Here is a 21,024-nt window from a genome sequence, read left to right on the forward strand (position 1 = left end):
CGGAAGAATGAATAGTTCTCAATTTTATTGTTGCATTTTTTTCTTGTGTGTTTATTTTATGGGCTATATGTAGGGTAACGTTTTATAAAAGCAATAAGCCCCTTGAAGCCGTGAGTTACAGTTATTTTACAACGGCATTCCGTTTGCTATGGTCCCACCTACTAAAATGTCCGGGAGGCGCGCGCGTTACCTACTTTTGTTCCGGGTAACCGTTTTTTTTTCCGGGCTTGGTGGAAAAGAATCGACGTGAAAAAATCGATGCAAATCGATGCACGAAAACATCACGATGAATCGCAATTTTGATGAATCGCACCCACCACTAGATTATATCAGATGTATTTTTAAAATAATAGTATAGGCTATCTTAAGAGAACCGACATAACTGCAATGCATTTACTTTCAATCAGCCTAATTGTGTGTGTGTGTGTGTGTGTGTGTTGTAGCGGTTTACTGGCAGGGTGGTTTGTTTGTTTTCTGCTGGGTGCCAGTCAGCGGCCTATTTCACGAAACCTAGATTAGGCTTTAAACCTGGATTTAGCAGCTATCCTGTCTTAATATAGCCAGGATTAGGGATTAATGGGTTTCATGAAAGGTGGATCATCTCACAAGATTAACCTGGCCAGTAAACCTGGCTATAATGAGCCTGAACTCAGTTTCATGAAAGTAATCCCACTTTAGTTACCATGGAAACTTAGCCTAAATCTTAGCCTGCTCTGGACCAGGCTAGAAGTCAAGCTTAAATTAATCCAGTGCCCTGATGTTCAACTTTGTGAAATTACTATTAGTCAGTGACTCCAATCGTAAACCAATGACTTTGTTAATTCAACACCTGTTAGAATGTGGACCAATTTCAAATAATGCTACATTCAAATAAAATGAAAATAAATGCATTAAGATATAATCAATTTAATTATATTATTCTAATAATGTGTGACCATGAATCATAATTGTTTCACAATGGCTCATGTGATATAATCATTGTCACTCTCAGTCTCTCATAATTTTGGAAGGACACATTTAATTGGTATTGCCATGCAATCATGACATTGCACGGCACTGCAGATAGAGTGATAGATAGAGCACATATAATAGGCCTATAGCATTGGAGATTAGTAGGTGGACAACTGCTTAGCCTATATATTTATGGACTAAATAATATAAATCGTATATATATATATATATATATATATATATATATAGTACAGGCCAAAAGTTTGGACACACCTTCTCATTCAATGCGTTTTCTTTATTTTCATGACTATTTACATTGTAGATTCTAACTGAAGGAATCAATGTTGGCCACTTTTCCTTCACCCTGCGGTCCAGCTCACCCCAAACCATCTGGATTGGGTTCAGGTCCGGTGACTGTGGAGGCCAGGTCATCTGCCGCATCACTCTCCTTCTTGGTCAAATAGCCCTTACACAGCCTGGAGGTGTGTTTGGGGTCATTGTCCTGTTGAAAAATAAATGATGGTCCAACTAAACGCAAACTGGATGGGATGGCATGTCGCTGCAGGATGCTGTGTTAGCCATGCTGGTTCAGTGTGCCTTCAATTTTGAATAAATCCCCAACAGTGTCACCAGCAAAACACCCCCAGACCATCACACCTCTTCCTCCATGCTTCACAGTGGGAACCAGGCATGTTGAATCCATCTGTTCACCTTTTCTGCGTCTCACAAAGACACAGCAGTTGGAACCAAAGATCTCAAATTTGGACTCATCAGACCAAAGCACAGATTTCCACTGGTCTAATGTCTATTCCTTGTGTTTCTTGGCCCAAACAAATCTCTTCTGCTTGTTGCCTCTCCTTAGCAGTGGTTTCCTAGCAGCTATTTGACCATGAAGGTCTGATTCGTGCAGTCTCCTCTTAACAGTTGTTCTAGAGATGGGTCTGCTGCTCTGTGTGGCATTTATCTAGTCACTGATCTGAGCTGCTGTTAACTTGCGATTTCTGAGGCTGGTGACTCGGATGAACTTGTCCTCAGAAGCAGAGGTGACTCTTGGTCTTCCTTCCCTGGGTCGGTCCTCATGTGTGCCAGTTTCGTTGTAGTGCTTGATGGTTTTTGCGACTCCACTTGGGGACACATTTAAAGTTTTTGCAATTTTCCAGACTGACTGACCTTCATTTCCTAAAGTAATGATGGCCACTCATTTTTCTTTAGTTAGCTGATTGGTTCTTGCCATAATATGAATTTTAACAGTTGTCCAATAGGGCTGTCGGCTGTGTAGTAACCTGACTTCTGCACAACACAACTGATGGTCCCAACCCCATTGATAAAGCAAGAAATTCCACTAATTAACCCTGATAAGGCACACCTGTGAAGTGAAAACCATTTCAGGTGACTTCCTCTTGAAGCTCATCGAGAGAATGCCAAGAGTTTGCAAAGCAGTAATCAGAGCAAAGGGTGGCTATTTTGAAGAAACTAAAATATAAAACATGTTTTCAGTTATTTCACCTTTTTTTGTTAAGTACATAACTCCATGTGTTCATTCATAGTTTTGATTCCTTCCTTGAGAATCTACAATGTAAACAGTCATGAAAATAAAGAAAACACATTGAATGAGAAGGTGTGTCCAAACTTTTGGCCTGTACTAACAAAAAGTTAGGGATATTTGGCTTTTGGGTGAAATTTATGGAAAATATAAAAAGTTCACACTACAGTGATATTATATCATGAAAGTAGGGCATTTAAGTAGAAGCATACACTGGTGATTTCCTCATCTCAAACAATTTCTTGAAACAAAAGCCAACAACAGTGGTGGATATACCACAACAAAAAATGTCAATGTCTCAATAACTTGTCATGTGCCCTTGAGCATCAATTACAGCTGGACAACGACGTCTCATGCTGTTCACAAGTTGACTTATTGTCTGCTGAGGCATGGCATCCCACTCTTCTTGAAGGGCGGCCCTCAGGACATTGAGGTTCTGGGGTACAGAGCTCCGAGCCTCTACACGGCGACTCAGCTGATCCCATAGGTTTTCTATGGGATTCAGGTCTGAGAAAGTGCAGGCCACTCCATTTGAGGTACCCCAGTCTCCAGCAGCCGTTCCCTAATGATACGACCTCGATGAGCTGGAGCATCAAACACCTGATGTGAATTTTGCTGTTAAACTCCTTGTTAGAGAACAGCAACTTGTGCAAAAAGTACTGAAACATTGAACAGTTGGACATGTGCATTCAAAAGTTTACAGAAGGTCACATTAAGTTCACCTGTAAAGGTCATAATGCATTTTAGGTTCATCCTGAAATTTCACCCGAAAGCCGAATATCCCTAACGTTTTGTGAGTAGTGTATATATATTTGTATATCTTTTTTGGACGACTTATGCCTTAAGTTTGTCGCCAACACTTTGCCATGCTTTCTCCCTTGCTTTAGTTGCCTTTACGTTTTTTTTTTTTTTTGTTTGTTTTTTCGCTTTTGTTAGATCAAAGTCAAGTCAAGTACATGAATTATAAAGGCAACACACATTTTTTCAGTAGCGACTTTGCTGTAAATACACTTCAGTATAAAAATAACAAAAAAAGAAATTACAATGATTTACAGTGAACAAATAACAATGTGGAGAAAGGAACGAAAGAAACAAAAAACTTCAGGGTCTGTAAATGTGAGATGTCTAAGTAATTTCTGATTTGTGATTTCTGAGTTTTAAACAGTAGTTAAATGTGATTTAAATCTTTTTAAAAAAAATAAAAGTTTATGCGTAAAGATTATGTTGTAGGTTTTTTTTTAATTTATTAAGAAGGTAAACAACTGTGGCATTTATTAAGAAGATAAACAACTGTGGCATTTTTCCATCGTACATAAATCAAAGATATAGGGAAAAAAGGCAAGGAAATATAAAATCAATGTTAGTGCAGAATCCCAAAGTACTTCAGTAAAAGGCAAGAGCAGATTGAATAAAATAAACAGCAAAATAGGTAGGCTACAACAAAAAGAAAATGAAAAATAAAATAAATGAATAAATACATAAGTAAATAAAGGAATAACTAATATAATAAGAGAATATAGATTTCATTGCCTTTACGGTTAATAAGCTCCTTTACTTCCTCATGTGTTTGTATTAGGCGCTGAGTCTCGTCCAGACTGAATGACGCAGCCCTCTGCTCCGCTTCCTTGATTGGTCACGTTCAAGGAATCTACGATCGACCGGCATGGTCTTTGGAAGGAAGACGTGATCGCGCACCAGCCTGGCTTTCACAATCCAGACTCGCTAAAGTCGCTCCTTCTCAGCCTGACTTGGCTTTAGTGGAACGGAATAAACCAGGCTGTGCGGGGCAGGCTTTAGCAAGCCTAGATTTGGCTTATATCCTGGCTTATTTAATTCACCCTTCGTGAAATAGGCCCCAGTGTCTCAGTCTGACAAAAATATTATTTAAACCAATATTTCCACCAGAAACCCTGTAAGGAACTGATAATTTAATCCTCAAGTCCCACCAAACCTTCAACACACAATAATAAGACATACCCTACTCACAAAAAGTTAGGGATATTTGGCTTTCGGGTGAAATTTATGGAAAATGTAAAAAGTTCACGCTACAGTGATATTATATCATGAAAGTAGGGCATTTAAGTAGAAGCATACAGTGGTGATTTCCTCATCTCAAACAATTTCTTGAAACAAAAGCCAACAACAGTGGTGGGTATATCACAACAAAAAATGTCAGTGTCTCAATAACTTGTCATGTGCCCTTGAGCATCAATTACAGCTTGACAACGACGTCTCATACTGTTCACAAGTCGACTTATTGTCTGCTGAGGCATGGCATCCCACTCTTCTTGAAGGGCGGCCCTCAGGTCATTGAGGTTCTGGGGTACAGAGTTACGAGTCTCTACACAGCGACTCAGCTGATCCCATAGGTTTTCTATGGGATTCAGGTCTGGAGAAAGTGCAGGCCACTCCATTTGAGGTACCCCAGTCTCCAGCAGCTGTTCCCTAATGATGCGACCTCGATGAGCTGGAGCATTGTCGTCCATGAAGATGAAATTAGGCCTGTGTTGTTCATGCAGGGGCACAATGACTGGATTAATGATGTTATTCAAATAGTATGGGCTTGTCACTGCACCATTCACAAAGTGTAGGGCAGTTCTGTACTGACTAGACACAACTGCCCACACAGTAACACCACCACCACCAAAGGCTCATCTGGTGACAACAGTGGCTGATGCATAGTGCTCTCCTTGATGTCTCCAACATTGTTCATCATTTCTGCTCAACATGAATCGGCTTTCATCAGAGAACAGCACTGAGGCCCACTGGTCCCTCATCAAGCGTAAATGCTCCCTGGCCCATGCAAGATGCAAGATTTTATGTTTTTATCTTACTGTACAGCACTTTGGACCTCTGTGGTTACTTTAAAGCACTTTATAAATAAAGTTGGATTGGATTGGATTGGATTGGAAGATGATGACACCTGTGCCTGGTGGTGTGGTCAGGTACCCTTGCAGGTCGTCTAGCACACAGACCATGCTGATGTAAACGGTTTCGAATGGTCTGACATGACACTTGGGTGCCTCTCACCTCCCTTAAACGTGCCTGGAGTTGAGTGGCATTCATTATCCGGTTCCGCAGGGCACTGTTCACAATGAAGCAGTCATCAGTGTGGGATGTGGCCAAAGGACGTCCACTTCTATGCCTTTCTGTGACTCTTCCAGTCTCTCTGTACCTCTGTGCAACCTACTGATGACACTCTGTGACACTCTAAGCTCAGTGGCCACTTCCGTCTGAGAACATCCTGTTTGAAGCCTCGCAATGGCGAGGTGCTGCTGATCAATTGTTAGGTGTCGTCTTGGTCTCATGATGTCAAAATGTGAACAGCATGATGAGGAGGACTGTTTAAATACCAATTCTAATTGAACCAGGAAATTTATTGGTCAATTCATGGATCAAACACCTGATGTGAATTTTGCCGTTAAGCTCCTTGTTAGAGAACAGCAACTTGTGCAAAAAGTACTGAAACATTGAACAGTTGGATATGTGCATTCAAAAGTTTACAGAAGGTCACATCAAGTTCACCTGTAAAGGTTATAATGCATTTTAGGTTCATCCTGAAATTTCACCCGAAAGCCGAATATCCCTAACTTTTTGTGAGTAGTGTATAAGAAAAACACACACACAATATTATCCAAATTACCCTCCAAACCCCCCCCCCAGTTCAATATTTACACGCTGACCCGGTTACAGTTCCTAAAAAGTTCACACACAATCCTCAATCACCTGCCACAGTCACATGGCGTGTCCCAATTCAGGGTCTGCATGGCCTTCGAAGGACCCGGACTTCGAAGCGTCCTCCCCGTCAACGAAATGGGACGGTCTAGCCTTCGGAGTATTTCCTGGTTGCGTAACCGCCGTTACTGCCGTTGCCATGACAACAAACGCCGGAGACAGAAAGGATCAAGAGACAGGAAAGACAGACAAAAAAAAAAAGACAACCAGAACCACCAACAACCAAAACGATGGACCCAGAGACAATTGTAATTATTTTTTTGTTATTCCTCGCACTGGAGGAAGAGGAGAGGAGGGTGCGGTCTCTGCGCCGGCGAGTGCTGTACCTCCGGATGAGAGAGGACCGTATTGAGGTAGGCTAAACTTTTTAATTAACGGTTAGGGGTAATTGGTATACAAATAGCCTACATTACGTTAATGCTAGACCGGTTAACTGTTGATCGGGTCGTGGTTAATGCCATATAACCCTGATTAGCCTAATAGTTAAAAACCCTGACCTTGATTTAATAATAAAAATAGATTACATATTTTGGTCATGAATCATCCAAACTAGATTGATAAGCCTAGATGGAGTGATAAGTGGATAAACAGATTTTGCGTTATGTATTTAAGTTCTAAAATGAGCTAGATTCATGTTATAAACTAAAAGTTAATAAATAAATAAATAAATAAATAAATAAATATGGATGGGGTGCCACACTGGAGACCCTGGTGTTCCTCTTTTGGCTGGCGAGTGGGGCATCGTACAGGGTGGTTTCCAGGGTGTTTGGGATGCCTCGCTCCACTGTCCACCGAGTTACTGAGGAGGTGGTGGCCATTCGGCAAAAGGTCATCCACCTCCCATCCACTGGCCCTGATGGTCAGTGCTATATGAACAGGAAGCTGTTTGCATCTGTCATCTTGCAGGCAGTCAGTGACCATCAGGGCCGCTTTTTGGACACGTACGTGGGCTGGCCGGGGTCGGTGCATGACGCCAGAGTACTCCGGCACAGCCCACTGTACAGACAGGCTGCTTACCCTCCTCCAGGGCACTTCATCCTCGCAGACGGCAGGTACCCGTGCCTCCAACATCCACTCCCCCTCATCACTCCGTCCAAACAACCCGTGCAACCCGTGTGGAGCCCAGCGCTTCAATGCCCACCATTCCAGGGCACGCTCTATTATTGAGCGTGCCTTTGGAATGATGAAGACCAGATTCAGGGCCATCTTTCTACAAGCGCTGGAGGTGCACCACACCTTTGTGCCTCAGGTAAGTCATCACAAAACATGATTCTAATTTTTGAGTACTGAATAGTGTTGCAAAGGGGTGGAAAGTTTCCGGTAAATTGCCCGGAAAGTTTCCGAAGATTCCTGTGGGAATTTTCACTCTGGAATATTGGAAATTTACAGGAGATTTTTGCTTTCACTCTTTTTCCAATTTTTCCGAAAATTCCCAGGAATATTCAGCTTGGGAATTTGGGGAATTTTCGTTTTTTTTTTTTTTTTCTTGTTATCCATTTGAATGATTTGTCGGAAATTTAAGCTTGGGAAATTTGGAAATTTTCATTTTTGTTGTTGTTAAGGTGAATGGGGAAAAAATAAACAATAATCAGTAAAATGAATGTCAGCATCAATATCACCACTTTTTTTAGTTGCTGAGGGAAACATACAGTGCTGTGAAAAAGTATTTGCCCCGTTCCTGATTTCATATTTTTTTGCATATTTGTCACACTTAAATGTTTCAGATCATCAAACAAATTCTGATATTAGACAAAGATAACCCGGGTAAATATAAAATACAGTTTTTAAATGATGATTTCGTTTATTAAGGAAAAAAGGCTATCAAAACCTACCTGGCCCTATGTGAAAAAGTAATGCACCAGCAAGTCCACCTCTGAATGGCTTAAAAAAAACAAAATGAAGGTTTTGGAGTGGCCTGGTCAAAGTCCAGACTTAAATCCAATTGAGATACTGTGGCATGACTTAAAAAAACAGGCCTTTCATGCTTGAAAACCCTCCAGTTTGGCTGTATTAAAATATTTATGTAAAAAAGAGTGGGCCAAAATTCCTCCACAGCGATGTAAAAGACTCATTGCCAGTTATGAAAATTCCCGAAAATTCCCTGGAAATTCATTATAATGTAACATGTTTGCATGCATATCTGCTTATAACAAACCAAAATGTTTATTATGTATACATGTGTATGACCAGGTGAATGCAGTGAATATAAATTCCCGTAAAATTCCCTGAAAATTCCCATTTATTCCCGTTAATTTCCAAAAATTCCCATGGAAATTTTCCAACTTTGAAAATTCCGGGAATTTTGTGTGTGTGTGTGTGTGTGTGTGTGTGTGTGTGTGTGTGTGTGTGTGTTTGCGTGCGCCTGCCTGTAATTGACACACTCCCCGGGATGCACGGCATGTGTGTGGGTAATTAGGCCACAGGTGTGGGCAGTTTGGGTCTCTTTGTCGGATTTCTTTTTTAGGTGACGGCAGACGAGCAGAACGGCAGCGCGGCTGAGTCGACAGCAGCTGATACACCAGGGGAACACCGTGGAAGAACACGTTGGACGGCTGTTGCAGCAGACGGTCATCTTGGTCCAGGTGCGGCGGACAGTGGGTGATTCATATCACAGACATGTGTACCGGTTGCCGGAACGGAGGAAGCTGCCGCTGCCACCCTGGAGGGACAGGTCGCCATGCGCCCGGAGAGACAACGGAGACGCACAGTGCGAGAGGGGAAGCCGTGGATGGAAGTGGAGGGGTGGGGACACGTTCCACCCTTCCTCCAGCTAAGTACCCCTCTACTTTCGCTACAAAACACATTGCCTAGAATACCACCTGTAACTGCTGTGGCCAGCTATTTTAATACAACGTCTTATCCTGGGAAATTACCTATAACTTGGGCATCCCGCCATTAGTCACTAGAGGGACAAAAATCACAGTAATTTTGGGTTAGGTCTTATTTTAAGTTGTATGGAAGTTTCGACCTCCGATTTGTTTGTTTAGTAGTGGTCTTGGTTGGATTTTTTGTTTATTTGGTTGCTTTGATTTGCTGTGTTTATTTTGTAAATTCCCACCCATAAAACCTACTATTTTTGCCCTAAATCAGCCCTTCCGGCTAGAGACTTGTAGGTGGTTGAGTTGCCCTGACGGATATTTTGTTGTGCTCATCCCCCAAGATACTGGGCCTCTACTGCACAGGGACCCATCGGATGAAGACTCATTGTGGACCACAGTGATTGCTGGACTCTCCAATTTATACTGGACTCTTTGGAGTATCTTTTTATTCTGCTTTTTTAACTTTTGTAATAAAGACGTATTTTTATAATCCTAATCCTCAACTCCCCAACAGAAACAGTGGTACAGTCCCTACACTCGGTGACAATTTTATTGATTGTTTATTTTTTCCCCATTCACCTTAACAACAACAAAAATGAAAATTTCCAAATTTCCCAAGCTTAAATTTCCATGGAAACTGTTTAAACACCTCATTGAAATGGATAACAAGAAAAAAAAAACGAAAATTCCCCAAATTCCCGAGCTGAATATTCCTGGGAATTTTCGGAAAAATTGGAAAAAGAGTGAAAGCAAAAATCTCCTGTAAATTTCCAATATTCCAGAGTGAAAGTTCCCACAGGAATCTTCGGAAACTTTCCGGGCAATTTACCGGAAACTTTCCACCCCTTTGCAACACTATTCAGTACTCAAAAATTAGAATCATGTTTTGTGATGACTTACCTGAGGCACAAAGGTGTGGTGCACCTCCAGCGCTTGTAGAAAGATGGCCCTGAATCTGGTCTTCATCATTCCAAAGGCACGCTCAATAATAGAGCGTGCCCTGGAATGGTGGGCATTGAAGCGCTGGGCTCCACACGGGTTGCACGGGTTGTTTGGACGGAGTGATGAGGGGGAGTGGATGTTGGAGGCACGGGTACCTGCCGTCTGCGAGGATGAAGTGCCCTGGAGGAGGGTAAGCAGCCTGTCTGTACAGTGGGCTGTGCCGGAGTACTCTGGCGTCATGCACCGACCCCGGCCAGCCCACGTACGTGTCCAAAAAGCGGCCCTGATGGTCACTGACTGCCTGCAAGATGACAGATGCAAACAGCTTCCTGTTCATATAGCACTGACCATCAGGGCCAGTGGATGGGAGGTGGATGACCTTTTGCCGAATGGCCACCACCTCCTCAGTAACTCGGTGGACAGTGGAGCGAGGCATCCCAAACACCCTGGAAACCACCCTGTACGATGCCCCACTCGCCAGCCAAAAGAGGAACACCAGGGTCTCCAGTGTGGCACCCCATCCATGCCTCCGATCCTGGTGGAGCAGGTTCAGCAGCACTGCCAGGGACTCTCTGTTCAGCCTGAAGTCCTGCCTAGGACAGGTACGGTCAGGTTCAGTCTGCAGTACATGGGTCTTGTCTGAAGGAGTGGAAGAAGAGGAGAAGAAAAATGATTAATTAAACTATAATTTATTTAGAGTTTATTTATTTATTTATTAACTTTTAGTTTATAACATGAATCTAGCTCATTTTAGAACTTAAATACATAACACAAAATCTGTTTATCCACTTATCACTCCATCTAGGCTTATCAATCTAGTTTGGATGATTCATGACCAAAATATGTAATCTATTTTTATTATTAAATCAAGGTCAGGGTTTTTAACTATTGGGCTAATCAGGGTTATATGGCATTAACCACGACCCGATCTACAGTTAACGTAATGTAGGCTATTTGTATACCAGTTACCCCTCTTCTCTTCCTGCTCTCAACGAAGGCGGACGCTTTTTCTCTAGCTCCCTCCTGCCCTTATCTGCCCTGCTCTGCTCTTTGTCTTGTGTTGTCTCTATTGGAGCCTCTCTTTGCATTTCTCTCCGAAAATCCACAACAATGGATCTGATCAGCTGGTCTCTCAATGCAATTGATCAAATTTTTTCTATAAAAAAACTGGGCAAAGGAGAGCCCGCATGTCCCGCCGGAACGTTTGCCGCCGGGTACACCATGGACTCCTGGGAGAAGTGGAGGGTGATGTGCCTGTCGATTCTTTCCGTCGAGGATGTTGAAGACGTCTACATGATTGGATTTATGATAACAGGATTTCTGCTGTTTGGAGCTGGTGGATTCCTGATTTATCACAAAGTTCAGAGGGTGTTGGCAGCGCTTTTGGCTCTAGAGAAGCTGCCAGCCATGATTGAAGGTTTGAGCCGAGTCACCAACACTCAGACTCATGCGTTGTGCGAATTGATTCGTGAATCAATCAATTGATCAATTGATTCGTGAATCAATTCGCAAGCAGGAAGAAATTCCTGGACTTTTAAGCCAGATGGGGAACAACTTGGAGAAGTTGGAAGCTCGACTCTGAGGAAATGTGCTATAATTCGAAATTATTCGGAATCACCGAGAGAACCACAGAGACTCAAGGCTGAAATTGCAGAATCAGCCTGACCAAAACAATCACCTTATCCACAATTCGGCGCCCCAGCAACCTTGGAAGGCCGCTATCTTCAGTTTCTCCTGGATGTTTATGCAGACAGCCGTGAGCCGCAGCTTGTGGGTGCAGAGCACCATAGTGGATGCATACGGCCCTCGTCTGTGCTGGACATCTCCCCCTTCCCTAATCCCTCTCCCCTTCCACATGTGCAATGTCTTGAGTCATATTGTTTATTATGTGCTCATTGTGCTGGGGTGTGTTTTTTTTGCTAATGCCATGTCGTGCTCCCTTTGGAGCCCAGTTTGACATTTGACCTTTTTTTCCCCCCTCTCCTTCCCTAATGTCCTCCTTTCTCATCTAATGTAAGGGGCGCCACGCAAGGTGGCTGACCCGAAGTTCTCCTGATCCTGTAACCCTGTATTTGTCATGTCTTTTGGTGTCTCGTGGACGGGATGTAACTTAAATTGGAATTTCCCCTTGTGGGATTAATAAAGTGTACTTAATCTTAATCTAACCGTTAATTAAAAAGTTTAGCCTGCCTCAATACGGTCCTCTCTCATCCGGAGGTACAGCACTCGCCGGCACAGAGACCGGACTCCTCTTCCTCCAGTGCGAGGAATAACAAAAAAATAATTACAATTGTCTCTGGGTCCATCGTTTTGGTTGTTGGTGGTTCTGGTTGTCTTTCTTTTTTGTCTGTCTTTCCTGTCTCTTGATCCTTTCTGTCTCCGGCGTTTGAGAGCCGTAAACCGCAGGGTTTTACTTGCCCACGACAGCTCGAAGTAGAACACGGGAGTAGCTAACAGCTGTCGGCAAACAGTTTTTAATGACCAGCACATTACCGTAACTGGATCCGAAGCTGAATCGCTGCAGCGCTCCCCAGCTGAGACGAGCCTTGCTTCCCCATGGAATACGTCCAAGCCAGGATCCGGGCGAACCCACGGCGGAGCGAACTGAGCAAAACCGGACTTTGTGAACACGGACCAGAGGTAGGCCTGCTACACACGCTAGGACTCACAATCCACTCTCCTCACTGTGACAGCCCCTTTTGGATCATGCGCCGAGGCCGGCTTATTTTCATTCATTCGATTGGAGGGTGTAGTTGTGTGTGTGTGTGTGTGTGTGTGTGTGTGTGTGCGCGCACTGAGTAACCCTTGGTCTATGTAATTCTTCTCTCCTACATCTCAACAGAAGCAATCTGAATAGCGAAAAAAGAACTGGCCATCAAGTGAAAATAAGATATAAAAATATTTTCCAGAGTGGTAAGTAGCCTATAATGAAAGGTGAAATGTATTTGTTAAAATATTAGTTGAGCTGAAAATATGTACCATTGTAGCCACCAGAAAAATAATGGAGGCAACTGCAACTGGTGGGGGTTCTCCACCTGAGGACTTCACCCCTGCGGAGGAGCTGGCGCTCAGTTGCAACCGGGGGCGCCCACTTATAGAGGGAATAGAGGGGGCTTCGGGCAGAATAGAGACGGATCATCGCAAATTGCGGGTGGGAAATAAAATAAGACGTCTTTAACCTCATGTTCTTTTTAACTCTTATGTTCAATACTTGTTGTTGCCTTTGATGTATGACTTGTGCTATATGAATAAAATTTGATTGAGTAATTGATTGTTTATTCAGTTGATTTCGGAGACTGACAGTGGTAACACATGATTTTCATTACGTTTATTTTTATTAAGTAAACATGTACATTGTGGGAAATAAGTCTGAACTTATATTTCAGAACACGGACATGGTGCTACATAATTAAATTTGAATTCAATTGAATTGAATATTATGCCAGGGCCACAATATACATGATGGTAACGTCATTTGGGGGTCTGTTTCCGTCCGTCGGACATTCTTTGACACGCAGCTGAGCTAAGCTTGACCGTAAGCCTGCCACAGAGCAGGCTAGTTCTGCTGACTAAGTTACCATGGTTACTGAGCTGCAACTCATATAAGCCTCTTTGATGGAACGTAACTCTCACTTAAATTAGCGAGGTTTATCGAAATAAGCCAGGCTATCCTGTTAGCCAGCTTGATGGAACAGCCTCCCACTTGAGTCCATGATTCCCACTTAATAGGGCTTTAAATTGAATTTTGGGATTGTTGCTTGATGGCATTATGGAGATGTTTTGATTCCCCAGTATTATGCGTTGGCATGCGGATTTGATGTCCTTTTGGGTTGTTTTTTCTGTGCTTTGGGAATGTTCAGTATTTAGTTTCACATGTGGGGTTTGGTTTGTTTGTTCCTTTTGAAGGTGGGGTATTAGATTGCTCTTTGCGCTGTTGATAATGGCCCTATTTAACTGCTTGCAATCCCTCTGGCAACTTATGGTGGCATACCAGTCTATTTTCCAGTTACCTATCTCAGGTGTGTTAATGAGTTCTGATGTCTTGTATTTGGGTCTGTATAGTTCTGTTGGTCAATGAAAGGTTAGAGTGTTCTGTTAGTGATTTATGTTTATATCGTGCTTTAATATAATTGTAAATTTTCTGGCTAATTCTGTGTTTTTTGCCATCCTGGTTTGAATTTTTAGCTTGTCCTGTGAAGAATGGAGTGGGGATATTGTATAGTCCATTGTCTTTTGATATGTTTTTAATTCTAAACCCAGTAACCCCAAAACCTAAATCTTAAATCTACAGTTTAACTACTTAGTTGAGAGAAGTGGACTTTAGTTTAAAACCCTTACATCTAACTAATTAATATGAGGCCTAGGCTTAACAATGGCAACACCAGAGGCAATTGAAGAATGTTTGCTTAGGAGATGCACTATATGGACAAAAGTATTGGGACACCTACACATTATACCTACAGGAGCTTTTATGACATCCCACTCTAAATCCATTGGCATTAATATGGAGTTGGTCCCCCTCTTTGCATAAAAGGAGCAATTCTCTCGTTTTTATTGCTGAGAATCGTGTAACTTGTGGGTGTATTACTTATGATAGTGTGTTGGGTAGACTCTCCTCCCCAGTGTTTAGTTTAGCCACACCCTGCAATCACTGATTGTCTGCAGGTGAGTCCAATCCCCCCTATCTTTCAAATGTGGCTGTGAGAAGCCAGCAGCAGGGTTTGCCTCACCGCCTCAACTCCACATTTGAAGGATATAGATTCAACTAAGGTGGTTGCAGAAAGGGGAGCTGTTTGAAAACAGTGCTGTGTGCCAGATCCCATTTGAATGAATGATTTGGTCCTAAACTTGCAGGCCCCAGGGAAATGATGCCGGTCATGGCTTCGTTATTGCTGTGTCAAAGGAGCGCTGGCCGCTGCTGTTTTTGCCCTTCCACAAACTTGTTTGCGTTACTGTGCTTTTTTTAATGGACTAATTTTTAATAGTCAGTTCCTGTAACTTATTGGTTTTGTTTGTTTGTTTTTATAAACCAACTCTGTGGGGCTTGATTAGTGTCAGTACCGGTGGGCCGTCATACGCTTCCAGGTGGTGAATCACTGGGTGGAGGGTCTTATTTCGGGTTTTATTTACATGCTTAAGTTGCTGTGTTTTAATTCTTGTGCCCTTTTTGCTTTGCAGTGTGTGTGTGACATCCTTTCTTCCTCCATACCTGGTGGTGGTGACCCCTCCTTCCCTCACTTCTCACTCCTGCAGGTTCCCTGACAATTCCCCACCAGTACTGGTACTCATTTATCTATGGTGATCTTTTTAACAAAGGACATACATATATATATTTGATAATAAATTGTACATTTTAAATTGGCTCAATCTTGTGCATTATTGAAATTCAGTAGATTTGGTGTGTGAATAAAACAAAGATTGAAACTGGAAATTCATGCCTCTGCTTCTTCTTTGTATTACGAGAACCTGTGAAAGGGGGTATTCTCTAGGTGAAAGTCCTAGGGTGGCGTTGTCACACTTGTTGTCAGGGCTTATAGTTGCCCTCATCACAATAGTAATACACTCGTTAATATCAGAAGAGGAAGTGCAATAATTGGATTGAGTGCCGCGAACCTTGAGGCGATCTCTGCTCTCGGCATCTCAAGATCCAGCAACCAAAACATTTGGACCAGATGTCATCGCAAGCGGTGTGAACGACCCAGGAAGAGAGGGAAACGAGCCGGGATAAGACTTAAGCTAAGAAGGCTTGGACCCAAGGCTGTCCCACTACCCAGCCTACCCCTGGCAAATGTCCGATTGCAGGACAATAAAATGGATGAGATAAGGCTCAGGCTGACCCAGCAAAGAGAAACCAGAAACTGCGGTGCTCTCATCCTTACAGAGACGTGGCTCCATAACAACATAAAGGATGAGGCTTTAGCACTAGACGGGCGAAGCCTGTTCCGGGCTGACAGAACACGAGACTCCGGTAAGACAAGAGGTGGCAGACTCTGTGTATACATCAATGATGCTTGGTGCACAGGTGCAGTCAGAGTGGATGGAAAATGTTCACCTGACGTTGAGTTTTTACTGCTGAGATGCCGGCCATATTACCTGCCTAGAGAATTCACCAGTGTGTTTGTTGCTGCTGTTTACATTCCACTGGATGCAAATTCAAAAACTGCACTCCAGGAATTGTATGAGGTCATCAGCAGTCACATGGCAAAACAGCCGGATGCTGTTATTATTGTTGCTGGGAATTTTAATCAAACGGACCTCAGAACTATTTTGCCTAGATTCCACCAGCACATCTCCACCAGAAGAAACAACACACTGCACCATGTCTACACCAATGTTCCTGGCAGCTACAGAACCCTCCCTTGTCCTCATTTTGGCCAGTCAGACCACATCTCCTTGCTTCTCCTGCCTACTTACATCCAGCTGACATTTTACAGCTGACAGCAGTCAAACCAACTGTAAAAACAGCTGACAGCGGTCAAATCAACTGTAAAAACAAAGTGTGGACAGATAAATCTACAGCAGCTCTACAGGACTGTTTTGAATGCACAGACTGGGAGATGTTTAAAGATGCTGCTACCCAGGAGGACCATATCGACCTAGAAGAATACACATCATCAGTGACATCATACATCAGCAAATGTGCTGATGATGTGGTAAAAATAAGGACAGTTAAATCATTCCTTAATGAGAAAGCCTGGATGAATGGAGAGGTGAGAGCTCTATGTAGAGCCAAAAAAGCTGCCTTTAAGTCAGGTGACAAAGAAGCTTACAACACTGCCAGAGCAAAACTGAAAGCTGGCATCAAGGAGGCAAAGCGAAGGCACCAGCAGAGACTGGAGAGAGACCTCAACACCAACAACAGCAAAGACTTGTGGCAGGCGGTCAAAAGTGTTACAGGCTACAAAAGCAGGAGCGCTCCCATCATGTGTGAGGCCACGTTACCAGACGAGCTAAACATATTTTATGTTCGCTTTGATCTCCTCAACAGAGAGTTAGCTGTAAAGTCTACTCTGCCTCCAGAGGACCGGCCACTGTCAGTATCCACAGTGGATGTGAGGAAAGTCCTGCTGAAAGTGAATATGACTAAAGCTGCTGGGCCTGATAACATCCCTGGCCATGTACTAAAAACATGTGCCAACCAGCTAGTAGATGTCATTACTGACATTTTTAACATATCACTGTCACAGGAGAGTGTTCCCACCTGCATCAAGACAGCCACCATCATCCCTGTGCCAAAAAAGTCTGCAGTGTCTGATCTAAATGACTACCGCCCTGTGGCACTCACCCCCATCCTGATGAAGTGCTTTGAGAAACTGGTTCTCCAGCACATAAAGAACAACATCCCTGCCAGTCTGGACCCTCAGCAGTTTGCATTCAGAACCAACAGATCCACGGAGGATGCCATCTTCACTGCTCTCCACTCAGTCTTCACTCACCTTGAGAAAAGCAACACCTACATCAGAATGCTGTTTGTTGATTTCGGCTCAGCTTTCAACACAATCTCCCCCATGAAGCTGATTGGAAAACTGAACACTCTGGGCATCAGTACCACCCTCTGCAACTGGATACTGGACTTCCTCACAAACAGACCCCAGTCAGTTCGGATTGGCAGTCTGTCCTCCTCCACTCTAGTGCTCAACACCGGAGCGCGCCAGGGCTGTGTGCTCAGCCCCCTCCTGTTCATGCTGTACACCCACGACTGCAACCCCCGACATGGAAAGAACTCTATTGCGAAGTTCGCAGATGACACCACCATCATTGGCCAGATCTCCAACAATGATGAGTTTTCATATCGGGAGGAAATCAACCATCTTGCAGAATGGTGCACAGAAAACAACTTACTGCTCAATGTCAGCAAAACCAAAGAGCTGATAGTTGATTTTAGAAAAAAGGAGGCAAAGACACACAACCCTGTCTACATCAATGGAGCTGAGGTGGAGCAAGTGAGCAGTTTCAAGTTCCTGGGAATTAACATAACAGAGAACCTGTCATGGACTTCACATATCTCTGCCCTGGTTAAAAAAAAAAAAAAAAAAAGCTCAGAAACGGCTGTATTTCTTAAGGAAACTTAAGAAAGCAAAATTCTCACGCCAATTTCTTGTCAACTTCTACAAAGGAGCACTTGAAAGCATCCTGACTGGAAACATCACAAACTGGCATGGGATGTGCACGGCCCAGGACAGGAAGACTCTGCAACGAGTGATTAAAACTGCCCAAAACATCATTGGTACCCACCTACCAAGCATCAGTGATATCGGGGAGGTGAGGTTGGGTTGGGTGGGAGGGTAGAGAGAGAGAGACAAGGAGACAGACAGGGGGATAGGGACAAACTGGGACAGCACACAACAGCAGAAACAGCACGGTATCCTGAACAGGTAGTCTAGATGGAAGTGACACGCAGCATCTAGCCATCTCATCTGCAGCTGGATGACCTTCCAGGATGAGCAGGACAGTATGACCTAGACAAGACACAGAACGACACAACGAAAGCAAAGGGGCAGTGGACTCTGCAACAATAGCATGCATTGAGTAAAAAGGGGGGGTATAGAGGGGGACAGGAAGAAGAAGAAAGGAAGAGGGAAGAGGAAGATTAGGAGAGGAAAGTGCTCAGAGCCTGATATGAAGTCCCCCGACAGTCTAAGCCTATAGCAGCATAACTAAGGGCTGGTCCAGGGCAACCTGGGCCGACCCTAACTATGAGCTTTGTCAAAAAGGAAAGTTTTAAGTCTACTCTTAAAGATAGAGAGTGAATCTGCCCTCCAAACTGAGATATGAAGATTGTTCCACAAACGTGGAGCCTGGAATTGGAAGGATCTGCCTCCCGATCTAGTTTTAGAGATTTTGGGAACCACCAATAAACCTGCATTTTGGGAGCGCAGTGCTCTGGCAGGGTGATAAGGAACTATGAGCTCTTTCAGATAAGATGGTGCCTGCCCATTAAGAGCTTTGTAGGTGAGGAGAAGAATTTTAAATTCTATTCTGGATTCTACAGGTAGCCAATGTAAAGAAGCCAATATTGGAGTAATATGATCTCTTCTCCTAGTTCTACTCAGCACACGTGCAGCAGCGTTTTGGACCAGCTGGAGAGTCTTTAACGACTTGCTGGTACAACCTGATAATAAGGAGTTACAGTAGTCTAACCTAGAGGTAACAAAGGCATGGATTCATTTTTCTGCATCACTCTGAGACAAGATATGCCGGACTTTTGAGATATTACGCAAGTGAAAAAAGGCGGTTTTAGAGATCTGTTTAATATGGGAGGTAAAGGACAAATCCGCATCGAAATGACTCCGAGGTTCCTTACCGTGGAGCTGGGGGTCAAAGTAATGCCATCCAGAGTAGCTTTGTCATTAGAAACCAATTCCCTAAGGTATTTAGGGCATGATAGAACATGATAACTTCTGTTTTTTCTGAGTTTAATAGTAGAAAATTGGTGGCCATCCAGGCCTTTATCTCCTTAAGGCAGGCTTCAAGTTTACTTAGCTGATGAGTTTCATTTGGCTTTACGGATACGTACAACCGAGTATCGTCCGCATAACAATGGAAGTTCACAGAGTATTTCCGGATAATATTACCTAAAGGAAGCATATACGAGATGAATAAAATAGGGCCAAGCACAGAGCCCTGCGGAACACCATATTTGACCTTTCCACAGGAGGAGGATTCATTATTAACATGAACAAACTGATGTCGGTCTAATAAATAGGACTTAAACCAGTTTAAAGCTGTTCCTTTAATGCCAATTAGGTGCTCTAATCTCTGTAATAGAATGTGATGGTTGATGGTATCAAAAGCTGCACTAAATTCCAATAGCACAAGTACGGAGAGAAGTCCATTATCTGATGCAGTTAGGAGGTCGAACTCTAACCAGAGCTGTCTCTGTGCTATGGTGCGCTCTAAATCCTGACTGAAAGTTTTCGAATAGTTCATTTTGCTGTAAGTAGCTACAGAGCTGATTAGCGACTACTTTCTCCAATATCTTTGAGAGAAAAGGAAGATTAGATATTGGTTTATAGTTGGCCAAGACATCTGAGTCAAGAGTAGTTTTTTTTGAGGAGTGGTTTAATTACAGCTACTTTAAAGGACTGTGGCATGTAACCAGTCGATAAAGACATATTGATCATAGCAAGAAGAGATGTGCTAACTAAAGGTAATACTTTAAGCAGCTTGGTTGGAATAGGGTCTCGGAGACATGTAGATGAATTGGAGGAGGAGATAATTGAAGTTAGTTCCAATAGATTAATCTGGGAGAAGGTCTCTAACTTATTATCTTTGATAGATGTCTCAAGGGGTGTTTGGTTAATGCCAATTGTGGGAAGGATGTTATCAGTTTTATCTCTAATAGCTAGAAAAGTAAAGTCATTACTACTGAGAGTTGTCGGAATACAAAGATCAGTAGAGTTATGACTCTGTAAGTCTAGTGTAGCGTGAGGGAGGCTAGTAAATAAGGTTGCGACAACGCCAACTGGGGAGTTTCACCCCAGGAAATTATTAGTTAAAGGGCTAATGCACAGGGGGCCACTCAGGTTCGCAGCATCACAGGCAGAGACGGTTTAAATAAAGAAATGTTTATTAACAAAAAAAGAAATCACAACAAATAGAGCACCAGGGTAAAATCACAACACTATTTAAAAAGACTGGTAGAGGGACAGCAGTCGGACAGGGCTGGGGCTTACCGTGGCAGCAGGGGAGTAAAAAAAAGGGAAAAACAAAAGTCCACAAACTATGCACCCGTGTCACTGCACACCAACCAAGAAGGGAACGTGAAGGAAACACCACCACCAGGAAACCGGGCTGCTGCCAGGGGCCTCAGCACCTGTCCAGAGAGAGGAAGGGAAAGGTTAAAACTCTACCAGCCCTTGACCCCTGGTGTATCTCTCTAAATAAAACAATATAATTGAAAAAAAAAAGAAACAAAAACAACAACAATTTGTTCAACAAAAAGGGGAAAAAATAAACAAAAAGAAACCCCACAATAATCAATATAAGAGAATATATTTAACTTGAAAGACAACAAACCAATAACAATTCACA

The 21,024-nt window shown here is 43.1% G+C and overlaps 1 pseudogene; it reads left to right on the top strand.

The window, feature by feature from the left end:
- Window positions 1-8,831, top strand: part of LOC115377704 (putative nuclease HARBI1) — a 196,954-nt pseudogene extending 188,123 nt beyond the window's left edge.
- Window positions 8,832-21,024: the final 12,193 nt, after the last annotated feature.

This window comes from Myripristis murdjan, chromosome 19 (genome assembly GCF_902150065.1).
Source record: "Myripristis murdjan chromosome 19, fMyrMur1.1, whole genome shotgun sequence".
Taxonomy (NCBI): Eukaryota; Metazoa; Chordata; class Actinopteri; order Holocentriformes; family Holocentridae; genus Myripristis; species Myripristis murdjan.